The sequence below is a fragment of the Amphiura filiformis genome, chromosome 13, assembly GCF_039555335.1.
Source record: "Amphiura filiformis chromosome 13, Afil_fr2py, whole genome shotgun sequence".
In the NCBI taxonomy this organism is placed as follows: Eukaryota; Metazoa; Echinodermata; class Ophiuroidea; order Amphilepidida; family Amphiuridae; genus Amphiura; species Amphiura filiformis.
Window position 1 is genome coordinate 54,232,523 of NC_092640.1, and position 8,903 is coordinate 54,241,425.

The 8,903-nt window shown below is 39.6% G+C and overlaps 1 long non-coding RNA gene across 1 annotated transcript in view; it reads right to left on the reverse strand.

The window, feature by feature from the left end:
* The window catches only part of LOC140167333 (uncharacterized), a 525,284-nt gene that overhangs the window by 172,497 nt on the left and 343,884 nt on the right, over positions 1 to 8,903 (reverse strand). The gene's annotated exons all lie outside the window — the stretch shown is intronic.

Here is an 8,903-nt window from a genome sequence, read left to right on the forward strand (position 1 = left end):
AAAGAAGATACTTGGTGTTGGGATTATCATAGAACAGAGTGGTGCCATTATTTCATTACCATTGATAGGTACGTATATCGAAAGTAGTTTCTACAAGCATGCATTTACAACACATATTGTGCCATAAACTGTACACAATACCAGGGGCGTAACCAGACCTGACCATCGGGGGGCAAGATCGAAAAATTTCCCAATTTCTGATCATAAGTTGTAGCATTTATGTGCGAGCGATACTTGCCGCGAAGCGTTAAACGGGTGTGGTCCAGGGGCCCGCCTTAGGGCCCCTTGTGGGGTCCAGGAGCAAAGCCCTGGCAGGGGCTCAAGGGGGCGGAGCCCCTGAAGCTCCTGTTTTGGGATATTAGAAAAATCAGTGTTTCAGAGTACAAATTTCACAATGAAAGTAGTATTCTTTCCCTTTTCTTTCTTTCCCTTTTTCTCTTCCCCCTTCCCCTTTCTCTTCTCCCTTCCCTTTTTCTTTCCTCTTTTCTTTTCTTCTTTCCCCTTTTCTTCTTTCCTCTTTTTCTCTTCTTTCCCTTTCTCTTCCCTCTTTTCTCTCCTTCCCCTTTCCCCTTCCCAATTGTTTGCTCTTCTTCCCAGTTTTTGTGCCGGGGGCAGCTTGCCCTGACGCCCCCCCCACTGGTCACGCCACTGCCCCATACTTCGAAAAAGATAATGTTATGTTAAATCCAACAATAACTATTATGACATTTAAGGGAAAAGCGCGTGTAGAGTTTTCAAGCGTTTGTCAGAAGTGGCTCAGTGCTGCTGAAGGCGGATCACTTCTGATAAAAGGTTGACCCTACACGTGCTACGGCCTAACCATTGAGCCCGACCTGTGAAACTTATGGCCCGTTACGGATTCCTGTCGCAAGTTTAGGGTCTTGGTTAGAAGCGGCTCAGATGCTGATGAAGTTCGAAACACTTCTATTAGAAGTAGCCATTGAAACACATGGTGTGTCCCGTCGCACGTGTAGAGTTGTCAAGCCTCTGACAGAAGTGGCTCAGTGCGGCTTTTATCTAACACACGCGTCACGTCACGTCACGTCGCGTCACGTCGCGTCACGTCACGTCGCGTCACGTTGAAATGTTATCAAAAGTTCATAATAAATTATTAACTCCACAATTACCCTTATCTCCCTACGTGATAAATAGTCCGTGAAATAGTCCATGGAATTCCAGCTTTTCATCAATGCCGCAAAGCACAGCAAAGCTTCAATGAATAAAATAATCGGGATTGCTGGAACTACTTTTAAACCACAGCCCGTGTCCTAGTTTAGTGTAGCCTCTTTTGCAGGCGGTGCGTTTTCGCTTTTCTCAAACTATGAGTGTGATAAAAACACGAGTAGCCTGCGACGGAGGCTACGTACAGTGCGCACACCACTAAATAATGCTCCCACTGAAACACACGTGAAAATGGCCTATCAAAACAAAATAAGCTACCTCATTCGCGTGTTTCAGACTTATAAAACACGTTAGCCATTTTTGCAGAATCTGTGAGGTATATGATGCGGTATTATTTGGTCTTCTTTGATGGCGGTGTAAATAGCTGGTCATATAATTCGCAGTAGGGGATATTTGCTCGTCTCGGTTGTCTTTTGCTCCCTTTTGCATTTGGCAACAAATGTTGCCAAATGCTTTCTTTCACCCGCATTTCTTTCTTCTGGCAACATTTCAAATCGCTATAACATCCACATACTAAGTTGGATTTTAACCAAACTTGGTCAGAATGACCACTGACCACTCCCATTTATGGTTTGTACCCCAATTTGACCTTTGACCTTGATTATATAGTTGAAAATGTGATTTTTTTCACACAAAATACTAAGGCTTCTAGACGATTAAGCCGATTTCCACCAAAATATTTTAGAAGAATCCCCTACCCATGCTTCATATAGGATGTACACAAATAAGGGGTCAAAGGTCATTTTTCTTCTTTCTGGCAACATTTCAAAATGAGTCTAGCACCCGTATACTACATCGGATTTTGACCAGGCTTGGTCACAATAATCACTGACCACCCCCATTAATGTTGTGTGACCATGACCCTAATTTGACCTTTGACCTACTTGATATGGCCAAAATGTGATTTCACGACATTTTTTTCACATGCCACAAACCTTGTGGGAAGCACAAGTGGGTAAGTGGCTACTGTGGTGCGAATCGTCATCGTGGTTTAAAGCTGGTAGGACCTACATTTGTATAGGCCAAGTAAAATGAATAAGGAATAGTTTTTCATACAAATACAAGTAAATATTTTGCCATAGAAAAAGTCATTTTTAAATAAATGATCGTGTCTGGAAATTCATGGAAGGTAAAATCGCGAATCTGTTTGCCCTTTTACGTGCATTTCGATGGGGCTTATTTGGTGGTGTGCGGCCGTCAGCAATCGCCACGCCGATAACCATTTCACTGTGGGCCTGGGATAATGACGGGTTCGAAGCGGAAACACCCCGGGGAAAAGTAAACGAAATCGTGAACTGAATCCGTATGACTTGTTTGTAACTTTTAAGAAGATATCAACGTGACGTGACGTGACGCGACGCGACGCGACGCGACGAGACGTGACGTGACGTGACGCGACGCGTGTGTTAGATAAAAGCCCTCAGTGCTGGTGAAGTCGGAATCACTTATGATGAAATTTTGACCACCGTCATGACCGTACACGTGCGACGGCGTAACCATTGAAACTTTGGGCCTGTTACCATGGTTACGGATTCCCGTCACACATATAGAGTTATTAAGCCTTGGTCAGAGGAAGCTCCGAAGGTCCGATTTTACATGTTTTGTTTTCTATATCAGATGAATGCCTACAATTACAATAACTCGTTTCCAAAATTTGAGTTGCATTCCTGCAGCGCACAGTGTCATCGCCCCGATATCTTCATGGCAGAAAACGCCATGGTAGGTTGAATCCACCGCCACGCTTGGCAATTTTGTTCCGACCTTTGAGACGCAGGACATCTGACTAAGGCTACTGACAATAAGCTACAATAGCCCCCGGTGACTGACCTCGCTGTGTGCATGGAACCATGGTACGCCATAGGTCATTCTGCTTTTAGACTACCTCCAAGATTGGCCTATACACTTCGCTATATCGGGCACATATAAAATCACAATTACTGTCTGTTTTTGAGTTCAAGACGCAGGCTTCTTTCTCAAGACGCAAGCTAACTGTTCACCACATATATCCAAGTGCAAGGAACCACATCTGGCTTCTTTAGACGACATCATTTACGGGAGATATTCATCATTTTCTACCCCGGTATCCAAAGATTTTCGTCTGAATATCAAAATCGTGCATAGCACATTCACGTGTATTGATCCCGGGTATTTATTTTAGTATCTCTGCATGTACCAAGTAATTATTAGCCAGGTGATGTCGGTGTGCAGCGGTTTGATGAGAAGTAGGAACGCCAAATGTCGTTAAAGGGTTCTTTTTCCTGCAAACCTGGGCCAATTGGGTATTGCTAAAGATCGTGCACTTCGAACGCAATCATGACTAGTTATATTTTTATCTGTATTATGAATAAATTTGAAATGATAAAAGTATCTAGAAGCTATCATCTCGTTGAGGTCTTTTAAGATAGAAAAGAATGTTGTGCAAGTTCAGAATGAAAATATTAAATATTAAATAATCATATTGCAAAAGCTTGGACAGACAGATGTGTACGATGTTACACAGGTATTCCTATTGCATCTGTGTTATTAATGTACCTTCTTGGTTAAAAAATGGTGTTTTTTTTTTTATTATTGCCTTCTTCTTTATAGGTCATTTATATGACACAACAGGTGATTACGCAATGGCATTCTACATATCTGGTGGTGTCATGCTGTTAAACGGTACTATCTCACTATTGGACCCAGTATGGATCAAATTGGATAGAAGAAGACTTGGAACTAATGAACGTGATGGGTACGATGCTCAAGAATTGGAATGATTCAATTAAAAATTTAAATTAAAAATGATACATATGAGACGAAAGGTGATCGGGTCAGTCATAATGTTGGCGGCAATTCCAAAGATTGCTATTGCTTACGCCATTGCTTCTTTCTACGCTAATTAAACCCACAAAGTTAAATCACTGAAAAATCATTGTGTTCCTTGTTCCTGATACAAGCAATAAGTACAGTCATTAGTGTACCAAACCAGAGTCCTGAAGCTGCTGAGCGACCGGCCCCTGGTTTAACATTTTAGGCTTTGGGGCCCATTGTATTTCGCTGTATTTGACCTATGAGGCTCAAGGTATAGGCCTAATGCTCCAATGTTATTAGTGTACCAACGCAGAGTGCTGTAGCTGCTCTAGTTACCGACAAACCGTCAGCCTTTTGTTTAGACCATAAGACCCATAATATTTAGCATATGGGGTTCATGTACATGTGTCAATATAAAATCAAGGTCTACCAGTTTACAAATTTATTTAGAGTCTTGAAGTTGCTTTAATAACTAAGAAACCGTCATCCCCCCGTTGCTTTGCCGTTTGCATGATTTGGGACCCTTGAGTCCGAAATCATAGGACGTATGGGGCTCAAATATCCATATAAAGGTAAGATACTGATGTTGCAAGGATAACGGTATATTTTAAGCTTTGTACATACCGTACATGTAATGTTTTGTTGAGCAAAACGTTGCGTTCCTGATGAGAGGATGTGAAATGTCAATAATAAATTCAGCTCAGCTCCGGGGCTCAGCTTAATGTTCAGACTGCCTGTCCATGGTATTGAATTTAGCACGTTTAGTAGCTTCGTCTTTTTACACATTTTATGACCAAAATTTACTTTAATTATGCCCAAATTGGTGTGAAGGCATGAATTCGCAGGAAACTCAAGGAAACGCCTTTTAAGACTATATAATTCATTCATTTGCGAACAAACCCCTGCTTAATCACGGTAATTAGTGAAAATTTATTATTACCATAATATTATCATGTGGAAATGTTAATAATAAACAGAACAAAGTTACAGAAAGTCAGAAATTGTGTCACATAAGAGTTGACCCCGGGGGGGGGGGGGGGGTGAAGAGTAATGAACCTAAGAACCAGAGCAGATTCAGCCTACTTTTATAAATCCGCCATTTAGGCAAATTCGCCACATTATGAGCATCATAATACAAACTCATGGAAAGCACATTTTCTATCAAACAATTATTTTACACCATCTCCCGACACATCCCAATTAATATTTTCTATATTCCGTGTGGTTTATGCAGATTCATTCTAGTTCTAGACTAGTCTTGGCACTTCGTTAAGAAATATTCGATACTTAAGCTGCCAAGCTCCCAAATTTGGTACAAAGTGCACAATGAATCAGCTTAGTAGCTGTACTATTAAAGCCATAATATATGATCTTATAATATGAAATTGGTTAATATTTTTCAAACATGAAAATGTCCTAACTTGCACCTAAATGGAAATTGATGAATTTGCTGTCTTTGCAGGTCAATAGAGCAAAGTTCGACATAAAAAGTCATATTTTCTTTCATTATGACTTTATATCTTCCCATAGAACTGCATGTTAAAGGTGAACCTCATTGAAAATAAAGTTATATATCAATGGAAAGCTTATGATGTCAGGAAGCAGAAAAGAATATTTTTTATTTGCCAAACGTACCAGGTTAGACATAATCTCAATGCAATGATTGGATACTGGCACCCCCCTAAATCGTTCAAATTGGGCGCTTTCGATGATGACGTCAGCTCAGGGACACACAGTTACTTCCGTGTTTGATTGTAAATACAATGTCCATGCATCACTGTGTCATACATCGGGCCAAGAATACACGAAGTCAGTCATTATCATCTTATTTTACATGAAAAATATCTTTAATAAAATAAGAATAACACGAAGGAAACATCATGATCAAATCAAGAATGAAGTTCCTGAATAAAGTGCGTGGATTTAAAATGGGAAACCTAAATGCTGGGGTGATTTGGGATGCATTGCGATTGCGAAGAAATTGCGGAGCCCGTACATGTAAAGCCAAGCCATCCAAGATTCGCCGAAGAACCGGAATGAAAACAGGCTGCAAAAATAACTGCTGTGCTACCAGTTCAGATCGTCACACCAAGTTGAGATGAGCTTATCACAATGAGAAAATGAAGAAATAGAATAAGGTACATGTACGGGATTTTTTTAAATTTTCTTGACATTACAACCGCCGGTGCGGCATGCGGGGAACCGGCCGGTGTAAATAGCTAAGTAGCTGCACTTGCTGAATCAGCGACGTACTTGCATGCAATAGATTTTATATTCCCATTCTGATATTTCCAACTTATTGCTATTTCATCAGCAACATATATTCCTGTAAATGTTCCAAATATCAAGGAACGATTGATCAAATCAGCTAATACACAGCGGGAGTGATCCCGGAAGACGAAGCGAAGCGCTAGCGCTGTTTGGGCATATCCGCCTCGCGGACATCAGCTCCGTGGAATTTCTTCAGTATTTCGCTACTACCATCATCCATACAACATGGGTGTTTTTCTTTTTCAGTAGGCCTACACCGATTGTGCTATCATCCAGAACTGTGACAGAAATGACAATATTATAATTCAGATTTCAGAATTCCATCAAATAACGGTCTACCAAGCCTAAATTGTATTTATAAAGTATTTGTTTCTTTCAATTGTGAATTCGTGGAAAGAATATTTTCCGCAATGAATGATATCCGACCGGGGAATGATCAAGTTGGCCCAATCCTGAATGGCATTATAATAAAAAGAGCCAGAAGTGATGGTAGTGGATTTTGGAACACGAAAATTTTGAGCACTGTTTCTGGTACTGTATTGGTGCACGTTTGAAACTCTGGTAAAATTTGAACTAAGATAGTCTGGGCCAACTTCATTAAAAATATCAAAAACATGGTTCAACCTGAGTTGTTTTGCCCTATTTTGTATGTTAAGGAAATTAGATCTTTAAAATCATCTTCTGTAATATGATACATGCAATTCTTATTTAAAATGAATCTGATAACTTTGTTTTGAGCAATTTGAAGGCTTTTACTCATCTGCTTATGTGTGCCAGCATGCCAAGAAGAAATAGAATAATCAAACAAACAGAGTACAATACAAGAGCAGAGCATAAAATTTTCTTGATATTTTGATCAAGAAACTTTGCCTGTCTGTAAAGAAAATTGAGTCTAGAATTTACTTATTTTATGACACCAAGACCCATTTCTTCACCATTTAAGCACTGGTCAATAGTAAGACCTAAGTATTTAACCGAGGGAGTAGCATGACTTGTTTGCCCTTCACACTCAATGGTATAATTTTGCAAATTCTTCAATTTACGTTTTGTTCCAAAAAGAATGAGTTCTGTTTTACCCATATGGAGAGACAGTTTATTATCAATGAGCCATTTGTTACAGCTTTCCAGATTTTTGCTAAGCTGCTGCCCAATTTTTAACGGATCCTTATCAGAAACCAAAAGAGCGCTATCGTCTGCATACTGAAGGAGCATACAATCAACACAGTTGGGCATGTCGTTATCGTAACAAAGGAACAAAATGGGACCCAAGATACTCCCCTGTGGAACTCCACATGTTAAAGCCATAGAGTTGGAGTCTGAGCCATTAACATTAACAATCTGAGATCTGCAATTCAGATATGACTCAAACCATTTAGTGGAGTTCATTCCCAGGGCAGTAAGCTTTTGACATAAAATAGAGTGATTAACACTGTCGAATGCTTTCTGGATGTCAAGAAGCACCATTCCAGTAAACAGACCAGCACTGATTTGGTTTCTGATATGATCTTGAAGATAGATAAGACATGTGTCTGTGGAATATTTACCTCTAAAACCTGACTGAAATTTAAATAAGATGTTATTTTCCGTGAGATACCTTTTCATTTCACTTGGAAACACTTCAGTCCTGATTGGAGTTGTAATGACCTCTGCAGCATCTTTCAGAAAACGAGCCGGCAAGCCATCTAAGCCAGTGCTTTTATCGATGTTAAGATTGGTTAGCTCATCATAGACAAAGGCCTCACTGACCTCATGGAGATCAAAGGATCCATTCCTAATATGACTGTAATAGCTTTGGAACCTGTTGGAGTTAACATCATAAAGACCACTTGGCTCAGGTAGCTCACCAACAAGTTTGGCAGCAACCCCAGTAAAGAATTTGTTGAAATAATTAGCAACTTCTTTGTTCTCAAAACACTTTTTACCATCAATATCTAAAACCATATTGGTAGAGTCTTTTGTTTTGTTTTGGTACCCAAGCTCTTTGAGATTTTTCCAGAGCTTTTTAGAATCATTTTTATTTGCTTCAATCTTATGCAACATGTACAGTTGTTGTTTCGCAGATCTCTCTCTCTCTCTCTTTGGACTTTATTACGTAACTTACAATACTCTTTATCATGTTTATAATACTCAGATATATGTTGTTTTTATTAAATTTTGCAAGCAAACAGTCTCTTTCTCTGATGTCATCAATAATCTCACTTGTCATCCATGGTTCAGAGCGTTGTTTAATCCGAACTTCCCTTAGAGGAGCAACATAGTCAAGAGTGTTCAGGAATATGTTACAAAACATGGACCAAGCTCTATCAACATTGTTACATAACAATATTTCAGACCAGACAACTTATCAATGAAAGATTCCTTGCTGTAATTCTTTAAAGATCTTACTTTAACTCTTTTATGCTCGTTAAATGTTGGTTTGGGTGACTTCCTTGTACAGTACGTGAAAAAGTGATCACTTAACCCAGTTGTTACCACACCATATTGACTGATCACATTATCATAATTACATTATAATGTGATCGAGAGCAGACTTTGTGGTAGGGGTGATTCTAGTTGGGGTATAAATAAGTTGTTTATGTCCAAACAAGTGGAGCATGTTAGCATATTTGGTGTATACTCGGTCTTTTCGTAAAGCACACATGTTCATATCACCCAAAATA